We start from the raw sequence: 23,831 nt of genomic DNA, 5'->3' as shown, positions 1-23,831 counted from the left end.
TTTTATCCTAGAGAGTAAAACGGCTGCATCCTCCACACGAAAGCCCTCTTGGGAGTCATGTAGTTTTTATCCGAAGTACTACTGCCCATTTACTTGAACCCTCAAACTCTTCTAATAAGTAACCGACACAGAAATTGAATCGAGATTAAATACTGTAGGGTCCAGGGCGGGTTTTATCCTAGAGAGTAAAACGGCTGCATCCTCCACACGAAAGCCCTCTTGGGAGTCATGTAGTTTTTATCCGAAGTACTACTGCCCATTTACTTGAACCCTCAAACTCTTCTAATAAGTAAGCGACACAGAAATTGAATCGAGATTAAATACTGTAGGGTCCAGGGCGGGTTTTATCCTAGAGAGTAAAACGGCTGCAGCCTCCACATGAAAGCTCTCCTGGGAGTCATGTAGTTTGTATCCCACGCACTACTGCCCATTTACGGAAACCCTCACACCCTTCTAATGAGGATGCGGCACAGGAATTGGGGCGAGGTTAAGTACTGCAGGCTCCAGGGCGGGTTTTATCCTAGAGAGTAAAACGGCTGCAGCCTCCACATGAAAGCTCTCTTGGGAGTCATGTAGTTTGTATCCCACGCACTACTGCCCATTTACTGAAACCCTCACACTCTTCTAATAAGGATGTGACACTGAAATTGCGTCGAGATTAAGTACCGTAGTCTCCAGGGTGGGTTTTATCCTAGAGAGTAAAACGGCTGCAGCCACCACATGAAAGCTCTCCTGGGAGTCATGTAGTTTGTATCCCACGCACTACTGCCCATTTACGGAAACCCTCACACCCTTCTAATGAGGATGCGGCACAGAAATTGGGTCGAGGTTAAGTACTGCAGGCTCCAGGGCGCGTTTTATCCTAGAGAGTAAAACGGCTGCAGCCTCCACATGAAAGCTCTCTTGGGAGTCATGTAGTTTGTATCCCACGCTCAACTGACCATATATTGAAACCCTCACACTCTTCTAATAAGGATGCGACACAGAAATTGCGTCGAGGTTAAGTACTGCAGGCTCCAGGGCGGGTTTTATCCTACAGAGTAAAACGGCAGCAGCCTGCACATGAAAGCTCTCTTGGGAGTCATGTAGTTTGTATCCCACGCACAACTGCCCATTTACTGAAACCCTCACACTCTTCTAATAAGGATGTGACACTGAAATTGCGTTGAGGTTAAGTACTGCAGGCTCCAGGGCGGGTTTTATCCTAGAGAGTAAAACGGCTGCAGCCTCCACATGAAAGCTCTCTTGGGAGTCATGTAGTTTGTATCCCTCGCACAACTGCCCATTTACTGAAACCCTCACACTCTTCTAATAAGGATGTGACACTGAAATTGCGTTGAGGTTAAGTACTGCAGGCTCCAGGGCGGGTTTTATCCAAGAGAGTAAAACGGCTGCAGCCACCACATGAAAGCTCTCCTGGGAGTAATGTAGTTTGTATCCCACGCACTACTGCCCATTTACGGAAACCCTCACACCCTTCTAATGAGGATGCGGCACAGAAATTGGGTCGAGGTTAAGTACTGCAGGCTCCAGGGCGCGTTTTATCCTAGAGAGTAAAACGGCTGCAGCCTCCACATGAAAGCTCTCTTGGGAGTCATGTAGTTTGTATCCCACGCTCAACTGACCATATACTGAAACCCTCACACTCTTCTAATAAGGATGCGACACAGAAATTGCGTCGAGGTTAAGTACTGCAGGCTCCAGGGCGGGTTTTATCCTACAGAGTAAAACGGCAGCAGCCTGCACATGAAAGCTCTCTTGGGAGTCATGTAGTTTGTATCCCACGCACAACTGCCCATTTACTGAAACCCTCACACTCTTCTAATAAGGATGTGACACTGAAATTGCGTTGAGGTTAAGTACTGCAGGCTCCAGGGCGGGTTTTATCCAAGAGAGTAAAACGGCTGCAGCCTCCACATGAAAGCTCTCTTGGGAGTCATGTAGATTGTATCCCACGCACTACTGCCCATTTACTGAAACCCTCACACTCTTCTAATAAGGATGCGACACATAAATATCGTCGAGGTAAAGGACTGCAGGCTCCAGGGCGGGTTTTATCCTAGAGAGTAAAACGGCTGCAGCCTCCACATGAAAGCTCTCTTCGGAGTCATGTAGTTTGTATCCCACGCACTACTGCCCATTTACTAAAACCCCCACACTCTTCTAATAACGATGCGACATATAAATTGCGTCGAAGTTAAGTACTGCAGGCTCCAGGGCGGGTTTCATCCTAGAGAATAAAACGGCTGCAGCCTCCACATGAAAGCTCTCTTCGGAGTCATGTAGTTTGTATCCCACGCACTACTGCCCATTTACTGAATACCTCACACTCTTCTAATAACGATGCGACACAGAAATTGCGTCGTGGTTAAGTACTGCAGGCTCCATGCCGGTTTTTATCCTAGAGAGTAAAACAACTGCAGCCTCCACATGAAAGCTCTCTTGGGAGTCATGTAGTTTGTATCTGACGCACTACTGCCCATTTTCTGAAACCCTTACTCTCTTCTAATTACGATGCGGCACATAAATTGCGTCGAGGTTAAGTACTTCAGGCTCCAGGGCTGGTTTTACCCTAGAGAGTAAAACGGCTGCAGCCTCCACATGTAAGCTCTCTTGGGAGTCATGTAGTTTGTATCCCACGCACTACTGCCCATTTACTGAAACCCTCACACTCTTCTAATAATGATGCGAGACATAAATTGCGTCGAAGTACTCCAGGCTCCAGGGCGGGTTTTATCCTAGAGAGTAAAACGGCTGCTGCCTCCACATGAAAGCTCTCTTGGGAGACAAGTAGTTTGTATCCCACGCGCTACTGCCCATGTACTGAAACCCACACACTCTTCTAATAAGGATGCGATACAGAAATTGCGTCGAAGTTAAGTACTGCAGGCTCCAGGGCGGGTTTTATCCTAGAGAGTAAAACGGCTGCAGCCTCCACATGAAAGCTCTCTTCGGAGTCATGTAGTTTGTATCGCACGCACTACTGCCCATTTACTGAAACCCTCACACTCTTCTAATAGCGATGCGACACATAAATTGCGTCGAGGTTAAGTACTGCAGGCTCCATGGCGGGTTTTACCCTACAGAGTAAAACGGCTGCGGCCTCCACATGAAAGCTCTCTCGGGAGTCATGTAGTTTGTATCCCACGCACTACTGCCCATTTACTGAAACCCTCACACTCTTCTAATAAAGATACGACACAGAAATTGCGTCGCGGTTAAATACTGCAGGCTCCAGGGCGGTTTCATCCTAGAAGGTAAATCGGCTGCAGCCTCCACATGAAAGCTCTCTTGGGAGTCATGTAGTTTGTATCCAACGCACTACTGCCCATTTACTGTAACCCTCACACTCTTCTAATAAGGATGCGACACATAAATTGCGTCGAGGTTAAGTTCTGCAGGCTCCAGGGCGGGATTTACCCTAGAGAGTAAAACGGCTGCAGCCTCCACAGGAAAGCTCTCTTGTGGAGATATGTAGTTTGTATCCCACGCACAACTGCCCATTTACTGAAACCCTCACACTCTTCTAATAAGGATGCGACACATAAATTGCGTCGAGGTTAAGTACTGCAGGCTCCAGGGTGGGTTTTATCCTACAGAGTAAAACGGCTGCAGCCTCCACATGAAAGCTCTCTTGGGAGTCATGTAGTTTGTATCCGACGCACTACTGCCCATTTACTGAAACCCTCACACTCTTCTAATAACGATGCGACATATAAATTGCGTCGAGGTTAAGCACCGCAGGCTCCAGGGCGGGTTTTATCTTAGAGAGTAAAATGGCTGCAGCCTCCACATGAAAGCTCTCTTGGGAGTGATGTAGTTTGTATCCGACGCACTACTGCCCATTTACTGATACTCTCACACTCTTCTAATAACGATGCGACACATAAATTGCGTCGAAGTACTGCAGGCTCCAGGGCGGGTTTTATCCTGTAGAGTAAAACGGCTGCAGCCTCCACATGAAAGCTCTCTTCGGAGTCATGTAGTTTGTATCCGACGCACTACTGCAAATTTACTGAAACCCTCACACCCTTCTAATAAGGATGCGACACAGAAATTGCGTCGAGGTTAAGTACTGCAGGCTCCAGTGCGGGTTTTATCCTACAGAGTAAAACGGCTGCAGCCTCCACATGAAAGCTCTCTTCGGAGTCATGTAGTTTGTATCCCACGCACTACTGCCCATTTACTGAATACCTCACACTCTTCTAATAACGATGCGACACAGAAATTGCGCCGAGGTTAAGTACTGCAGGCTCCATGCCGCGTTTTATCCTAGAGAGTAAAACGGCTGCAGCCTCCACATGAAAGCTGTCTTGGGATTCATGTAGTTTGTATCCGACGCACTACTGCCCATTTTCTGAAACCCTCACACCCTTCTAATTACGATGCGACACATAAATTGCGTCGAGGTTCAGTACTTCAGGCTCCAGGGCTGGTGTTATCCTAGAGAGTAAAACGGCTGCAGCCTCCACATGAAAGCTCTCTTGGGAGTCATGTAGTTTGTTTCCCACGCACTACTGCCCATTTACTGAAACCCTCACACTCTTCTAATAATAATGCGACACATAAATTGCGTCGAAGTACTGCAGGCTCCAGGACGGGTTTTATCCTAGAGAGTAAAACGGCTGCAGCCTCCATATGAAAGCTCTCTTGGGAGTCGTGTAGTTTGTATCCCACGCACTACTGCCCATGTACTGAAACCCTCACACTCTTCTAATAAGGATGCGACACAAAAATTGCGTCGAAGTTAAGTACTGCAGGCTCCAGGGCGGGTATTGTCCCAGAGAGTAAAACGGCTGCAGCCTCCACATGCAAGCTCTTCTGTGAGTGATGTAGTTTGTATCCCACGCACTACTGCCCATTTACTGAAACCCTCACACTCTTCTAATAAGGATGCGCCACATAAATTGCGTCGATGTTAAGTACTGCAGGCTCCAGGGCGGGTTTTATCCTGTAGAGTAAAACGGCTGCAGCCTCCACATGAAAGCTCTCTCGGGAGTCATGTAGTTTGTACCCCACGCACAACTGTCCATTTACTGAAACCCTCACACTCTTCTAATAAGGATGCGACACATAAATTGCGTCGAGGTTAAGTATTGCAGGCTCCAGGGCGGGTTTTATCCTAGAGAGTAAAACGGCTGCAGCCTCCACATGATAGCTCTCTTGGGAGATATGTAGTTTGTATCCCACGCACAACTGCCCATTTACTGAAACCCTCACACTCTTCTAATAAGGATGCGACACATAAATTGTGTCGAGGTTAAGTACTTAAGGCTCCAGGGCGTGTTTTATCCTAGGGAGTAATACTGCTGCAGCCTCCACACGAAAGCTCATTTGGGAGTCAAGTAGTTTGTATCCCACGCACTACTGCCCATTTACTGAAACCCTCACACTCTTCTAATAACGATGCGACACATAAATTGCGTCGAAGTTAAGTACTGCTGGTTCCTGGACGGGTTTTATCCTAGAGAGTAAAACGGCTGCAGCCTCCACATGAAAGCTGTCTTGGGATTCATGTAGTTTGTATCCGACGCACTACTGCCCATTTTCTGAAACCCTCACACCCTTCTAATTACGATGCGACACATAAATTGCGTCGAGGTTCAGTACTTCAGGCTCCAGGGCTGGTGTTATCCTAGAGAGTAAAACGGCTGCAGCCTCCACATGAAAGCTCTCTTGGGAGTCATGTAGTTTGTTTCCCACGCACTACTGCCCATTTACTGAAACCCTCACACTCTTCTAATAATGATGCGACACATAAATTGCGTCGAAGTACTGCAGGCTCCAGGGCGGGTTTTATCCTAGAGAGTAAAACGGCTGCAGCCTCCATATGAGAGCTCTCTTGGGAGTCGTGTAGTTTGTATCCCACGCACTACTGCCCATGTACTGAAACCCTCACACTCTTCTAATAAGGATGCGACACAAAAATTGCGTCGAAGTTAAGTACTGCAGGCTCCAGTGCGGGTTTTGTCCCAGAGAGTAAAACGGCTGCAGCCTCCACATGCAAGCTCTTCTGTGAGTGATGTAGTTTGTATCCCACGCACAACTGCCCATTTACTGAATCCCTCACACTCTTCTAATAAGGATGCGCCACATAAATTGCGTCGATGTTAAGTACTGCAGGCTCCAGGGCGGGTTTTATCCTGTAGAGTAAAACGGCTGCAGCCTCCACATGAAAGCTCTCTTCGGAGTCATGTAGTTTGTATCCGACGCACTACTGCAAATTTACTGAAACCCTCACACCCTTCTAATAAGGATGCGACACAGAAATTGCGTCGAGGTTAAGTATTGCAGGCTCCAGGGCGGGTTTGATCCTACAGAGTAAAACGGCTGCAGCCTCCACATGAAAGCTCTCTTGGGAGTCATGTAGTTTGTATCCCACGCACAACTGCCCATTTACTGAAACCCTCACACTCTTCTAATAACGATGCGACACATAAATTGCGTCGATGTTAAGTACTGCAGGCTCCAGGGCGGGTTATATCCTAGAGAGTAAAACGGCTGCAGCCTCCACATGAAAGCTCTCCTGGGAGTCATGTAGTTTGTATCCCACGCAATACTGCCCATGTACTGAAACCCTCACACTCTTCTAATAAGGATGCGACACAGAAATTTCGTCGAAGTTAAGTACTGCAGGCTCTAGGGCGGGTTTTATACTAGAGAGTAAAACGGCTGCAGCCTCCACATGAAAGCTCTCTTGGGAGTCATGTAGTTTGTATCCCACGCACTACTGCCCATTTACTGAAACCCTCACACTCTTCTAATAACGATGCGACACATAAATTGCGTCGAGGTTAAGCACTGCAGGCTCCAGGGCGGGTTTTATCCTAGAGAGTAAAATAGCTGCAGCCTCCACATGAAAGCTCTCTTGGGAGTCATGTAGTTTGTATCTCACGCACTACTGCCCATTTACTGAAACCCTCACACTCTTCTAATAACGATGCGACACATAAATTGCGTCGAGGTTAAGTACTTCAGGCTCCAGGAGGGGTTTTATCCTAGAGAGTAAAACGGCTGCAGCCTCCACATGAAAGCTCTCTTGGGAGTCATGTAGTTTGTATCCGACGCACTACTGCCCATTTGCTGAAACCCTCACACTCTTCTAATAACGATGCGACACTTAAATTGCGTCGAAGTTAAGTACTGCAGGCTCCAGGGCGGGTTATATCCTAGAGAGTAAAACGGCTGCAGCCTCCACATGACAGCTCTCTTGGGAGTCATGTAGTTTGTTTCCCACGCACTACTGCCCATTTACTGAAACCCTCACACTCTTCTAATAACGATGCGACACATAAATTGCGTCGCGGTTGAGTACTTCAGGCTCCAGGGCTGGTTTTATCCTAGAGAGTAAAACGGCTGCAGCCTCCACATGAAAGCTCTCTTGGGAGTCATGTAGTTTGTATCCCACGCACTACTGCCCATTTACTGAACCCCTCACACTCTTCTAATAATGATGCGACACATAAATTGCGTCGAAGTACTGCAGGCTCCAGGGCGGGTTTTATCCTAGAGAGTAAAACGGCTGCAGCCTCCACATGAAAGCTCTCTTGGGAGTCTTGTAGTTTGTATCCCACGCACTACTGCCCATTTACTGAACCCCTCACACTCTTCTAATAAGGATGCGACACATAAATTGCGTCGATGTTAAGTACTGCTGGTTCCAGGGCTGGTTTTATCCTAGAGAGTAAAACGGCTGCAGCCTCCACATGAAAGCTCTCTTGGGAGTCATGTAGTTTGTATCCCACGCACTACTGCCCATTTACTGAACCCCTCACACTCTTCTAATAAGGATGCGACACATAAATTGCGTCGATGTTAAGTACTGCTGGTTCCAGGGCGGGTTTTATCCTAGAGAGTAAAACGGCTGCAGCCTCCACATGAAAGCTCTCCTGTGAGTGATGTAGTTTGTATCCCACGCACTACTGCCCATTTACTGAAACCCTCACACCCTTCTAATAAGGATGCGACACAGAAATTGCGTCGATGTTAAGTACTGTTGGCTCAAGGGCTGGTTTTGTCCTAGAGAGTAAAACGGCTGCAGCCTCCACATGAAAGCTCTCTTGGGAGTCATGTAGTTTGTATCCCACGCACTACTGCCCATTTACTGAAACCCTCACACTCTTCTAATAAGGATGCGACACATTAATTGCGTCGATGTTAAGTACTGCTGGTTCCAGGGCGGGTTTTATCCTAGAGAGTAAAACGGCTGCAGCCTCCACATGAAAGCTCTCTTGGGAGTCATGTAGTTTGTATCCCACGCACTACTGCCCATTTACTGAACCCCTCACACACTTCTAATAAGGATGCGACACATAAATTGCGTCGATGTTAAGTACTGCTGTTCCAGGGTGGGTTTTATCCTAGAGAGTAAAACGGCTGCAGCCTCCACATGAAAGCTCTCTTGGGATTCATGTAGTTTGTATCCCACGCACTACTGCCCATTTACTGAACCCCTCACACTCTTCTAATAAGGATGCGACACATAAATTGCGTCGATGTTAAGTACTGCTGGTTCCAGGGCGGGTTTTATCCTAGAGAGTAAAACGGCTGCAGCCTCCACATGAAAGCTCTCTTGGGAGTCATGTAGTTTGTATCCCACGCACTACTGCCCATTTACTGAAACCCTCACACTCTTCTAATAAGGATGCGACACATTAATTGCGTCGATGTTAAGTACTGCTGGTTCCAGGGCGGGTTTTATCCTAGAGAGTAAAACGGCTGCAGCCTCCACATGAAAGCTCTCTTGGGAGTCATGTAGTTTGTATCCCACGCACTACTGCCCATTTACTGAACCCCTCACACTCTTCTAATAAGGATGCGACACATAAATTGCGTCGATGTTAAGTACTGCTGGCTCCAGGGCTGGTTTTGTCCTAGAGAGTAAAACGGCTGCAGCCTCCACATGAAAGCTCTCCTGTGAGTGATGTAGTTTGTATCCCACGCACTACTGCCCATTTACTGAACCCCTCACACTCTTCTAATAAGGATGCGACACATAAATTGCGTCGATGTTAAGTACTGCTGGTTCCAGGGCGGGTTTTATCCTAGAGAGTAAAACGGCTGCAGCCTCCACATGAAAGCTCTCTTGGGAGTCATGTAGTTTGTATCCCACGCACTACTGCCCATTTACTGAACCCCTCACACTCTTCTAATAAGGATGCGACACATAAATTGCGTCGATGTTAAAAACTGCTGGTTCCAGGGCGGGTTTTATCCTAGAGAGTAAAACGGCTGCAGCCTCCACATGAAAGCTCTCCTGTGAGTGATGTAGTTTGTATCCGACGCACTACTGCCCATTTACTGAAACCCTCACACCCTTCTAATAAGGATGCGACACATAAATTGCGTCGATGTTAAGTACTGCTGGCTCCAGGGCTGGTTTTGTCCTAGAGAGTAAAACGGCTGCAGCCTCCACATGAAAGCTCTCTTGGGAGTCATGTAGTTCGTATCCCACGCACTACTGCCCATTTACTGAACCCCTCACACTCTTCTAATAATGATGCGACACATAAATTGCGTCGAAGTACTGCAGGCTCCAGGGCGGGTTTTATCCGAAAGAGTAAAACGGCTGCAGCCTCCACATGAAAGCTCTCTTGGGAGTCTTGTAGTTTGTATCCCACGCACTACTGCCCATGTACTGAAACCCTCACACTCTTCTAATAAGGATGCGACACATAAATTGCGTCGATGTTAAGTACTGCTGGTTCCAGGGCGGGTTTTATCCTAGAGAGTAAAACGGCTGCAGCCTCCACATGCAAGCTCTCCTGTGAGTGATGTAGTTTGTATCCCACGCACTACTGCCCATTTACTGAAACCCTCACACTCTTCTAATAAGGATGCGACACATAAATTGCGTCGATGTTAAGTACTGCAGGCTCCAGGGCGGGTTTTATCCAGTAGAGTAAAACGGCTGCAGCCTCCACATGAAAGCTCTCTCGGGAGTCATGTAGTTTGTACCCCACGCACTACTGTCCATTTACTGAAACCCTCACACTCTTCTAATAAGGATGCGACACATAAATTGAGTCGAGGTTAAGTATTGCAGGCTCCAGGGCGGGTTTTATCCTAGAGAGTAAAACGGCTGCAGCCTCCACATGATAGCTCTCTTGGGAGATATGTAGTTTGTATCCCACGCACAACTGCCCATTTACTGAAACCCTCACACTCTTCTAATTAGGATGCGACACATAAATTGCGTCGAGGTTAAGTACTGCTGGTTCCAGGGCGGGTTTTATCCTAGAGAGTAAAACGGCTGCAGCCTCCACATGAAAGCTCTCTCGGGAGTCATGTAGTTTGTATCCCACGCACTACTGCCCATTTACTGAAACCCTCACACCCTTCTAATAACGATGCGGCATATAAATTGCGTCGAGGTTAAGTACTTCAGGCTCCAGGGCGGGTTTTATCCTAGAGAGTAATACTGCTGCAGCCTCCACATGAAAGCTCATTTGGGAGTCATGTAGTTTGTATCCCACGCACTACTGCCCATTTACTGAAACCCTCACACTCTTCTAATAACGATGCGACACATAAATTGCGTCGAAGTTAAGTACTGCTGGTTCCTGGACGGGTTTTATCCTAGAGAGTAAAACGGCTGCAGCCTCCACATGAAAGCTCTCCTGGGAGTCATGTAGTTTGTATCCCACGCACTACTGCCCATGTACTGAAACCCTCACACTCTTCTAATAACGATGCGGCATATAAATTGCGTCGAGGTTAAGTACTTCAGGCTCCAGGGCGGGTTTTATCCTAGAGAGTAATACTGCTGCAGCCTCCACATGAAAGCTCATTTGGGAGTCATGTAGTTTGTATCCCACGCACTACTGCCCATTTACTGAAACCCTCACACTCTTCTAATAAGGATGCGACATAGAAATTGCTTCGAAGTTAAGTACTGCAGGCTCCAGGGCGGGTTTTATCCTAGAGAGTAAAACGGCTGCAGCCTCCACATGAAAGCTCTCTTGGGAGTCATGTAGTTTGTATCCCACGCACTACTGCCCATTTACTGAACCCCTCACACTCTTCTAATAATGATGCGACACATAAATTGCGTCGAAGTACTGCAGGCTCCAGGGCGGGTTTTATACTAGAGAGTAAAACGGCTGCAGCCTCCACATGAAAGCTCTCTTGGGAGTCTTGTAGTTTGTATCCCACGCACTACTGCCCATGTACTGAAACCCTCACACTCTTCTAAGAAGGATGCGACACATAAATTGCGTCGAAGTTAAGTACTGCAGGCTCCAGGGCGGGTTTTATCCTAGAGAGTAAAACGGCTGCAGCCTCCACATGAAAGCTCTCTTGGGAGTCATGTAGTTTGTATCCCACGCACTACTGCCCATTTACTGAACCCCTCACACTCTTCTAATAAGGATGCGACACATAAATTGCGTCGAGGTTAAGTACTGCTGGTTCCAGGGCGGGTTTTATCCTAGAGAGTAAAACGGCTGCAGCCTCCACATGAAAGCTCTCCTGTGAGTGATGTAGTTTGTATCCCACGCACTACTGCCCATTTACTGAAACCCTCACACTCTTCTAATAAGGATGCGACACATAAATTGCGTCGAGGTTAAGTACTGCTGGTTCCAGGGCGGGTTTTATCCAGTAGAGTAAAACGGCTGCAGCCTCCACATGAAAGCTCTCTCGGGAGTCATGTAGTTTGTACCCCACGCACTACTGCCCATGTACTGAAACCCTCACACTCTTCTAATAAGGATGCGACACATAAATTGCGTCGAGGTTAAGTACTGCTGGTTCCAGGGCGGGTTTTATCCTAGAGAGTAAAACGGCTGCAGTCTCCACATGAAAGCTCTCCTGTGAGTGATGTAGTTTGTATCCCACGCACTACTGCCCATTTACTGAAACCCTCACACTCTTCTAATAAGGATGCGACACATAAATTGCGTCGAGGTTAAGTATTGCAGGCTCCAGGGCGGGTTTTATCCTAGAGAGTAAAACGGTTGCAGCCTCCACATGATAGCTCTCTTGGGAGATATGTAGTTTGTATCCCACGCACTACTGCCCATTTACTGAAACCCTCACACTCTTCTAATAAGGATGCGACACATAAATTGCGTCGATGTTAAGTACTGCTGGTTCCAGGGCGGGTTTTATCCTAGAGAGTAAAACGGCTGCAGCCTCCACATGAAAGCTCTCTCGGGAGTCATGTAGTTTGTATCCCACGCACTACTGCCCATTTACTGAAACCCTCACACCCTTCTAATAACGATGCGGCATATAAATTGCGTCGAGGTTAAGTACTTCAGGCTCCAGGGCGGGTTTTATCCTAGAGAGTAATACTGCTGCAGCCTCCACATGAAAGCTCATTTGGGAGTCATGTAGTTTGTATCCCACGCACTACTGCCCATTTACTGAAACCCTCACACTCTTCTAATAACGATGCGAGACATAAATTGCGTCGAAGTTAAGTACTGCTGGTTCCTGGACGGGTTTTATCCTAGAGAGTAAAACGGCTGCAGCCTCCACATGAAAGCTCTCCTGGGAGTCATGTAGTTTGTATCCCACGCACTACTGCCCATGTACTGAAACCCTCACACTCTTCTAATAACGATGCGGCATATAAATTGCGTCGAGGTTAAGTACTTCAGGCTCCAGGGCGGGTTTTATCCTAGAGAGTAATACTGCTGCAGCCTCCACATGAAAGCTCATTTGGGAGTCATGTAGTTTGTATCCCACGCACTACTGCCCATTTACTGAAACCCTCACACTCTTCTAATAAGGATGCGACATAGAAATTGCTTCGAAGTTAAGTACTGCAGGCTCCAGGGCGGGTTTTATCCTAGAGAGTAAAACGGCTGCAGCCTCCACATGAAAGCTCTCTTGGGAGTCATGTAGTTTGTATCCCACGCACTACTGCCCATTTACTGAACCCCTCACACTCTTCTAATAATGATGCGACACATAAATTGCGTCGAAGTACTGCAGGCTCCAGGGCGGGTTTTATACTAGAGAGTAAAACGGCTGCAGCCTCCACATGAAAGCTCTCTTGGGAGTCTTGTAGTTTGTATCCCACGCACTACTGCCCATGTACTGAAACCCTCACACTCTTCTAAGAAGGATGCGACACATAAATTGCGTCGAAGTTAAGTACTGCAGGCTCCAGGGCGGGTTTTATCCTAGAGAGTAAAACGGCTGCAGCCTCCACATGAAAGCTCTCTTGGGAGTCATGTAGTTTGTATCCCACGCACTACTGCCCATTTACTGAACCCCTCACACTCTTCTAATAAGGATGCGACACATAAATTGCGTCGATGTTAAGTACTGCTGGTTCCAGGGCGGGTTTTATCCTAGAGAGTAAAACGGCTGCAGCCTCCACATGAAAGCTCTCCTGTGAGTGATGTAGTTTGTATCTTACGCACTACTGCCCATGTACTGAAACCCTCACACTCTTCTAATAAGTAAGCGACACTGAAATTGAATCGAGATTAAATACTGTAGGGTCCAGGGCGGGTTTTATCCTAGAGAGTAAAACGGCTGCAGCCTCCACATGAAAGCTCTCCTGGGAGTCATGTAGCTTGTATCCCACGCACTACTGCCCATGTACTGAAACCCTCACACTCTTCTAATAAGGATGCGACATAGAAATTGCTTCGAAGTTAAGTACTGCAGGCTCCAGGGCGGGTTTTATCCTAGAGAGTAAAACGGCTGCAGCCTCCACATGAAAGCTCTCTTGGGAGTCATGTAGTTTGTATCCCACGCACTACTGCCCATTTACTGAACCCCTCACACTCTTCTAATAATGATGCGACACATAAATTGCGTCGAAGTACTGCAGGCTCCAGGGCGGGTTTTATACTAGAGAGTAAAACGGCTGCAGCCTCCACATGAAAGCTCTCTTGGGAGTCTTGTAGTTTGTATCCCACGCACTACTGCCCATGTACTGAAACCCTCACACTCTTCTAAGAAGGATGCGACACATAAATTGCGTCGAAGTTAAGTACTGCAGGCTCCAGGGCGGGTTTTATCCTAGAGAGTAAAACGGCTGCAGCCTCCACATGAAAGCTCTCTTGGAAGTCATGTAGTTTGTATCCCACGCACTACTGCCCATTTACTGAACCCCTCACACTCTTCTAATAAGGATGCGACACATAAATTGCGTCGATGTTAAGTACTGCTGGTTCCAGGGCGGGTTTTATCCTAGAGAGTAAAACGGCTGCAGCCTCCACATGAAAGCTCTCCTGTGAGTGATGTAGTTTGTATCTTACGCACTACTGCCCATTTACTGAAACCCTCACACCCTTCTAATAAGGATGCGACACATAAATTGCGTCGATGTTAAGTACTGCTGGCTCCAGGGCTGGTTTTGTCCTAGAGAGTAAAACGGCTGCAGCCTCCACATGAAAGCTCTCTTGGGAGTCTTGTAGTTTGTATCCCACGCACTACTGCCCATGTACTGAAACCCTCACACTCTTCTAATAACGATGCGACACATAAATTGCGTCGATGTTAAGTACTGCTGGTTCCAGGGCGGGTTTTATCCTAGAGAGTAAAACGGCTGCAGCCTCCACATGCAAGCTCTCCTGTGAGTGATGTAGTTTGTATCCCACGCACTACTGCCCATTTACTGAAACCCTCACACCCTTCTAATAAGGATGCGACACATAAATTGCGTCGATGTTAAGTACTGCAGGCTCCAGGGCGGTTTTTATCTAGTAGAGTAAAACGGCTGCAGCCTCCACATGAAAGCTCTCTCGGGAGTCATGTAGTTTGTACCCCACGCACTACTGTCCATTTACTGAAACCCTCACACTCTTCTAATAAGGATGCGACACATAAATTGCGTCGAGGTTAAGTATTGCAGGCTCCAGGGCGGGTTTTATCCTAGAGAGTAAAACGGCTGCAGCCTCCACATGATAGCTCTCTTGGGAGATATGTAGTTTGTATCCCACGCACAACTGCCCATTTACTGAAACCCTCACACTCTTCTAATTAGGATGCGACACATAAATTGCGTCGAGGTTAAGTACGGCAGGCTCCAGGGCGGGTTTGATCCTACAGAGTAAAACGGCTGCAGCCTCCACATGAAAGCTCTCTTGGGAGTCATGTAGTTTGTATCCCACGCACTACTGCCCATTTACTGAAACCCTCACACTCTTCTAATAAGGATGCGGCATATAAATTGCGTCGAGGTTAAGTACTTCAGGCTCCAGGGCGGGTTTTATCCTAGAGAGTAATACTGCTGCAGCCTCCACATGAAAGCTCATTTGGGAGTCATGTAGTTTGTATCCCACGCACTACTGCCCATTTACTGAAACCCTCACACTCTTCTAATAACGATGCGACACATAAATTGCGTCGAAGTACTGCTGGTTCCTGGACGGGTTTTATCCTAGAGAGTAAAACGGCTGCAGCCTCCACATGAAAGCTCTCCTGGGAGTCATGTAGTTTGTATCCCACGCACTACTGCCCATGTACTGAAACCCTCACACTCTTCTAATAACGATGCGGCATATAAATTGCGTCGAGGTTAAGTACTTCAGGCTCCAGGGCGGGTTTTATCCTAGAGAGTAATACTGCTGCAGCCTCCACATGAAAGCTCATTTGGGAGTCATGTAGTTTGTATCCCACGCACTACTGCCCATTTACTGAAACCCTCACACTCTTCTAATAACGATGCGACACATAAATTGCGTCGAAGTTAAGTACTGCTGGTTCCTGGACGGGTTTTATCCTAGAGAGTAAAACGGCTGCAGCCTCCACATGAAAGCTCTCCTGGGAGTCTTGTAGTTTGTATCCCACGCACTACTGCCCATGTACTGAAACCCCCACACTCTTCTAATAAGGATGCGACACAGAAATTGCGTCGAAGTTAAGTACTGAGGCTCTAGGGCGGGTTTTATACTAGAGAGTAAAACGGCTGCAGCCTCCACATGAAAGCTCTCTTGGGAGTCTTGTAGTTTGTATCCCACTCACTACTGCCCATGTACTGAAACCCTCACACTCTTCTAGTAAGGATGCGACACATAAATTGCGTCGATGTTAAGTACTGCTGGTTCCAGAGCGGGTTTTATCCTAGACAGTAAAACGGCTGCAGCCTCCACATGCAAGCTCTCCTGTGAGTGATGTAGTTTGTATCCCACGCACTATTGCCCATTTACTGAAACCCTCACACTCTTCTAATAAGGATGCGACACATAAATTGCGTCGATGTTAAGTACTGCAGGCTCCAGGGCGGGTTTTATCCAGTAGAGTAAAACGGCTGCAGCCTCCACATGAAAGCTCTCTCGGGAGTCATGTAGTTTGTACCCCACGCACTACTGTCCATTTACTGAAACCCTCACACTCTTCTAATAAGGATGCGACACATAAATTGCGTCGAGGTTAAGTATTGCAGGCTCCAGGGCGGGTTTTATCCTAGAGAGTAAAACTTCTGCAGCCTCCACATGATAGCTCTCTTGGGAGATATGTAGTTTGTATCCCACGCACAACTGCCCATTTACTGAAACCCTCACACTCTTCTAATTAGAATGCGACACATAAATTGCGTCGAGGTTAAGTACGGCAGGCTCCAGGCGGGTTTGAACCTACAGAGTAAAACGGCTGCAGCCTCCACATGAAAGCTCATTTGGGAGTCATGTAGTTTGTATCCCACGCACTACTGCCCATTTACTAAAACCCTCACACTCTTCTAATAACGATGCGGCATATAAATTGCGTCGAGGTTAAGTACTTCAGGCTCCAGGGCGGGTTTTATCCAGGAGAGTAAAACGGCTGCAGCCTCCACATGAAAGCTCTCTTGGGAGTCATGTAGTTTGTATCCGACGCACTACTGCCCATTTACTGAAACCCTCACACTCTTCTAATAACGATGCGGCATATAAATTGCGTCGAGGTTAAGTACTTCAGGCTCCAGGGCGGGTTTTACCCTAGAGAGTAATACTGCTGCAGCCTCCACATGAAAGTTCATTTGGGAATCATGTAGTTTGTATCCCACGCACTACTGCACATTTACTAAAACCATCACACTCTTCTGATAACGATGCGACACATAAATTGCGTCGAAGTTAAGTACTGCTGGTTCCTGGACGGGTTTTATCCTAGAGAGTAAAACGGCTGCAGCCTCCACATGAAAGCTCTCCTGGGAGTCATGTAGTTTGTATCCCACGCACTACTGCCCATGTACTGAAACCCCCACACTCTTCTAATAAGGATGCGACACAGAAATTGCGTCGAAGTTAAGTACTGAGGCTCTAGGGCGGGTTTTATACTAGAGAGTAAAACGGCTGCAGCCTCCACATGAAAGCTCTCTTGGGAGTCTTGTAGTTTGTATCCCACTCACTACTGCCCATGTACTGAAACCCTCACACTCTTCTAGTAAGGATGCGACACATAAATTGCGTCGATGTTAAGTACTGCTGGTTCCAGAGCGGGTTTTATCCTAGACAGTAAAACGGCTGCAGCCTCCACATGCAAGCTCTCCTGTGAGTGATGTAGTTTGTATCCCACGCACTATTGCCCATTTACTGAAACCCTCACACTCTTCTAATAAGGATGCGACACATAAATTGCGTCGATGTTAAGTACTGCAGGCTCCAGGGCGGGTTTTATCCAGTAGAGTAAAACGGCTGCAGCCTCCACATGAAAGCTCTCTCGGGAGTCATGTAGTTTGTACCCCACGCACTACTGTCCATTTACTGAAACCCTCACACTCTTCTAATAACGATGCGACACATAAATTGCGACGAAGTTAAGTACTGCTGGTTCCTGGACGGGTTTTATCCTAGAGAGTAAAACGGCTGCAGCCTCCACATGTAAGCTCTCCTGGGAGTCATGTAGTTTGTATCCCACGCACTACTGCCCATGTACTGAAACCCTCACACTCTTCTAATAAGGATGCGACACAGAAATTGCGTGGAAGTTAAGTACGGCAGGCTCCAGGGCGGGTTTGATCCAGTAGAGTAAAACGGCTGCAGCCTCCACATGAAAGCTCTCTCGGGAGTCATGTAGTTTGTATCCCACGCACTACTGCCCATTTACTAAAACCCTCACACTCTTCTAATAACGATGCGACACATAAATTGCGTCGAAGTTAAGTACTGCTGGTTCCTGGACGGGTTTTATCCTAGAGAGTAAAACGGCTGCAGCCTCCACATGCAAGCTCTCCTGTGAGTGATGTAGTTTGTATCCCACGCACTATTGCCCATTTACTGAAACCCTCACACTCTTCTAATAAGGATGCGACACATAAATTGCGTCGATGTTAAGTACTGCAGGCTCCAGGGCGGGTTTTATCCAGTAGAGTAAAACGGCTGCAGCCTCCACATGAAAGCTCTCTCGGGAGTCATGTAGTTTGTACCCCACGCACTACTGTCCATTTACTGAAACCCTCACACTCTTCTAATAACGATGCGACACATAAATTGCGTCGAAGTTAAGTACTGCTGGTTCCTGGACGGGTTTTATCCTAGAGAGTAAAACGGCTGCTGCCTCCACATGAAAGCTCTCCTGGGAGTCATGTAGTTTGTATCCCACGCACTACTGCCCATTTACTAAAACCCTCGCACTCTTCTAATAACGATGCGACACATAAATTGCGTCGAAGTTAAGTACTGCTGGTTCCTGGACGGGTTTTATCCTAGAGAGTAAAACGGCTGCAGCCTCCACATGAAAGCTCTCCTGGGAGTCATGTAGTTTGTATCCCACGCACTACTGCCCATGTACTGAAACCCTCACACTCTTCTAATAAGGATGCGACACAGAAATTGCGTCGAAGTTAAGTACGGCACGCTCCAGGGCGGGTTTGATCCAGTAGAGTAAAACGGCTGCAGCCTCCACATGAAAGCTCTCTCGGGAGTCATGTAGTTTGTATCCCACGCACTACTGCCCATTTACTAAAACCCTCACACTCTTCTAATAACGATGCGACACATAAATTGCGTCGAAGTTAAGTACTGCTGGTTCCTGGACGGGTTTTATCCTAGAGAGTAAAACGGCTGCAGCCTCCACATGAAAGCTCTCTCGGGAGTCATGTAGTTTGTATCCCACGCACTACTGCCCATTTACTAAAACCCTCACACTCTTCTAATAACGATGCGACACATAAATTGCGTCGAAGTTAAGTACTGCTGGTTCCTGGACGGGTTTTATCCTAGAGAGTAAAACGGCTGCAGCCTCCACATGCAAGCTCTCCTGGGAGTCATGTAGTTTGTATCCCACGCACTACTGCCCATGTACTGAAACCCTCACACTCTTCTAATAAGGATGCGACACAGAAATTGCGTCGAAGTTAAGTACGGCAGGCTCCAGGGCGGGTTTGATCCAGGAGAGTAAAACGGCTGCAGCCTCCACATGAAAGCTCTCTCGGGAGTCATGTAGTTTGTATCCCACGCACTACTGCCCATTTACTAAAACCCTCACACTCTTCTAATAACGATGCGACACATAAATTGCGTCGAAGTTAAGTACTGCTGGTTCCTGGACGGGTTTTATCCTAGAGAGTAAAACGGCTGCAGCCTCCACATGCAAGCTCTCCTGTGAGTGATGTAGTTTGTATCCCACGCACTATTGCCCATTTACTGAAACCCTCACACTCTTCTAATAAGGATGCGACACATAAATTGCGTCGATGTTAAGTACTGCAGGCTCCAGGGCGGGTTTTATCCAGTAGAGTAAAACGGCTGCAGCCTCCACATGAAAGCTCTCTCGGGAGTCATGTAGTTTGTACCCCACGCACTACTGTCCATTTACTGAAACCCTCACACTCTTCTAATAACGATGCGACACATAAATTGCGTCGAAGTTAAGTACTGCTGGTTCCTGGACGGGTTTTATCCTAGAGAGTAAAACGGCTGCTGCCTCCACATGAAAGCTCTCCTGGGAGTCATGTAGTTTGTATCCCACGCACTACTGCCCATTTACTAAAACCCTCACACTCTTCTAATAACGATGCGACACATAAATTGCGTCGAAGTTAAGTACTGCTGGTTCCTGGACGGGTTTTATCCTAGAGAGTAAAACGGCTGCAGCCTCCACATGAAAGCTCTCCTGGGAGTCATGTAGTTTGTATCCCACGCACTACTGCCCATGTACTGAAACCCTCACACTCTTCTAATAAGGATGCGACACAGAAATTGCGTCGAAGTTAAGTACGGCACGCTCCAGGGCGGGTTTGATCCAGTAGAGTAAAACGGCTGCAGCCTCCACATGAAAGCTCTCTCGGGAGTCATGTAGTTTGTATCCCACGCACTACTGCCCATTTACTAAAACCCTCACACTCTTCTAATAACGATGCGACACATAAATTGCGTCGAAGTTAAGTACTGCTGGTTCCTGGACGGGTTTTATCCTAGAGAGTAAAACGGCTGCAGCCTCCACATGAAAGCTCTCTCGGGAGTCATGTAGTTTGTATCCCACGCACTACTGCCCATTTACTAAAACCCTCACACTCTTCTAATAACGATGCGACACATAAATTGCGTCGAAGTTAAGTACTGCTGGTTCCTGGACGGGTTTTATCCTAGAGAGTAAAACGGCTGCAGCCTCCACATGCAAGCTCTCCTGGGAGTCATGTAGTTTGTATCCCACGCACTACTGCCCATGTACTGAAACCCTCACACTCTTCTAATAAGGATGCGACACAGAAATTGCGTCGAAGTTAAGTACGGCAGGCTCCAGGGCGGGTTTGATCCAGGAGAGTAAAACGGCTGCAGCCTCCACATGAAAGCTCTCTCGGGAGTCATGTAGTTTGTATCCCACGCACTACTGCCCATTTACTAAAACCCTCACACTCTTCTAATAACGATGCGACACATAAATTGCGTCGAAGTTAAGTACTGCTAGTTCCTGGACGGGTTTTATCCTAGAGAGTAAAACGGCTGCAGCCTCCACATGCAAGCTCTCCTGTGAGTGATGTAGTTTGTATCCCACGCACTATTGCCCATTTACTGAAACCCTCACACTCTTCTAATAAGGATGCGACACATAAATTGCGTCGATGTTAAGTACTGCAGGCTCCAGGGCGGGTTTTATCCAGTAGAGTAAAACGGCTGCAGCCTCCACATGAAAGCTCTCTCGGGAGTCATGTAGTTTGTACCCCACGCACTACTGTCCATTTACTGAAACCCTCACACTCTTCTAATAACGATGCGACACATAAATTGCGTCGAAGTTAAGTACTGCTGGTTCCTGGACGGGTTTTATCCTAGAGAGTAAAACGGCTGCAGCCTCCACATGAAAGCTCTCCTGGGAGTCATGTAGTTTGTATCCCACGCACTACTGCCCATTTACTAAAACCCTCACACTCTTCTAATAACGATGCGACACATAAATTGCGTCGAAGTTAAGTCCTGCTGGTTCCTGGACGGGTTTTATCCTAGAGAGTAAAACGGCTGCAGCCTCCACATGAAAGCTCTCCTGGGAGTCATGTAGTTTGTATCCCAGGCACTACTGCCCATGTACTGAAACCCTCACACTCTTCTAATAAGGATGCGACACAGAAATTGCGTCGAAGTTAAGTACGGCAGGCTCCAGGGCGGGTTTGATCCAGTAGAGTAAAACGGCTGCAGCCTCCACATGAAAGCTCTCTCGGGAGTCATGTAGTTTGTATCCCACGCACTACTGCCCATTTACTAAAACCCTCACACTATTCTAATAACGATGCGACACATAAATTGCGTCGAAGTTAAGTACTGCTGGTTCCTGGACGGGTTTTATCCTAGAGAGTAAAACGGCTGCAGCCTCCACATGAAAGCTCTCCTGGGAGTCATGTAGTTTGTATCCCACGCACTACTGCCCATGTACTGAAACCCTCACACTCTTCTAATAAGGATGCGACACAGAAATTGCGTCGAAGTTAAGTACGGCAGGCTCCAGGGCGGGTTTGATCCAGTAGAGTAAAAGGGCTGCAGCCTCCACATGAAAGCTCATTTGGGAGTCATGTAGTTTGTATCCCACGCACTACTGCCCATTTACTAAAACCCTCACACTATTCTAATAACGATGCGACACATAAATTGCGTCGAAGTTAAGTACTGCTGGTTCCTGGACGGGATTTATCCTAGAGAGTAAAACGGCTGCAGCCTCCACATGCAAGCTCTCCTGTGAGTGATGTAGTTTGTATCCCACGCACTATTGCCCATTTACTGAAACCCTCACACTCTTCTAATAAGGATGCGACACATAAATTGCGTCGATGTTAAGTACTGCAGGCTCCAGGGCGGGTTTTATCCAGTAGAGTAAAACGGCTGCAGCTTCCACATGAAAGCTCTCTCGGGAGTCATGTAGTTTGTACCCCACGCACTACTGTCCATTTACTGAAACCCTCACACTCTTCTAATAACGATGCGACACATAAATTGCGTCGAAGTTAAGTACTGCTGGTTCCTGGACGGGTTTTATCCTAGAGAGTAAAACGGCTGCTGCCTCCACATGAAAGCTCTCCTGGGAGTCATGTAGTTTGTATCCCACGCACTACTGCCCATTTACTAAAACCCTCACACTCTTCTAATAACGATGCGACACATAAATTGCGTCGAAGTTAAGTACTGCTGGTTCCTGGACGGGTTTTATCCTAGAGAGTAAAACGGCTGCAGCCTCCACATGAAAGCTCTCCTGGGAGTCATGTAGTTTGTATCCCACGCACTACTGCCCATTTACTAAAACCCTCACACTCTTCTAATAACGATGCGACACATAAATCGCGTCGAAGTTAAGTACTGCTGGTTCCTGGACGGGTTTTATCCTAGAAAGTAAAACGGCTGCAGCCTCCACATGAAAGCTCTCCTGGGAGTCATGTAGTTTGTATCCCACGCACTACTGCCCATGTACTGAAACCCTCACACTCTTCAAATAAGGATGCGACACAGAAATTGCGTCGAAGTTAAGTACGGCAGGCTCCAGGGCGGGTTTGATCCAGTAGAGTAAAACGGCTGCAGCCTCCACATGAAAGCTCTCTCGGGAGTCATGTAGTTTGTATCCCACGCACTACTGCCCATTTACTAAAACCCTCACACTATTCTAATAACGATGCGACACATAAATTGCGTCGAAGTTAAGTACTGCTGGTTCCTGGACGGGTTTTATCCTAGAGAGTAAAACGGCTGCAGCCTCCACATGCAAGCTCTCCTGTGAGTGATGTAGTTTGTATCCCACGCACTATTGCCCATTTACTGAAACCCTCACACTCTTCTAATAAGGATGCGACACATAAATTGCGTCGATGTTAAGTACTGCAGGCTCCAGGGCGGGTTTTATCCAGTAGAGTAAAACGGCTGCAGCCTCCACATGAAAGCTCTCTCGAGAGTCATGTAGTTTGTACCCCACGCACTACTGTCCATTTACTGAAACCCTCACACTCTTCTAATAACGATGCGACACATAAATTGCGTTGAAGTTAAGTACTGCTGGTTCCTGGACGGGTTTTATCCTAGAGAGTAAAACGGCTGCTGCCTCCACATGAAAGCTCTCCTGGGAGTCATGTAGTTTGTATCCCACGCACTACTGCCCATTTACTAAAACCCTCACACTCTTCTAATAACGATGCGACACATAAATTGCGTCGAAGTTAAGTACTGCTGGTTCCTGGACGGGTTTTATCCTAGAGAGTAAAACGGCTGCAGCCTCCACATGCAAGCTTTCCTGTGAGTGATGTAGTTTGTATCCCACGCACTACTGTCCATTTACTGAAACCCTCACACTCTTCTAATAACGATGCGACACATAAATTGCGTCGAAGTTAAGTACTGCTGGTTCCTGGACGGGTTTTATCCTAGAGAGTAAAACGGCTGCAGCCTCCACATGAAAGCTCTCCTGGGAGTCATGTAGTTTGTATCCCACGCACTACTGTCCATTTACTAAAACCCTCACACTCTTCTAAT

Source organism: Schistocerca nitens, chromosome 2 (genome assembly GCF_023898315.1).
Source record: "Schistocerca nitens isolate TAMUIC-IGC-003100 chromosome 2, iqSchNite1.1, whole genome shotgun sequence".
Classification (NCBI taxonomy): domain Eukaryota; kingdom Metazoa; phylum Arthropoda; class Insecta; order Orthoptera; family Acrididae; genus Schistocerca; species Schistocerca nitens.
Note: the sequence above shows the minus strand (reverse complement) of the source record.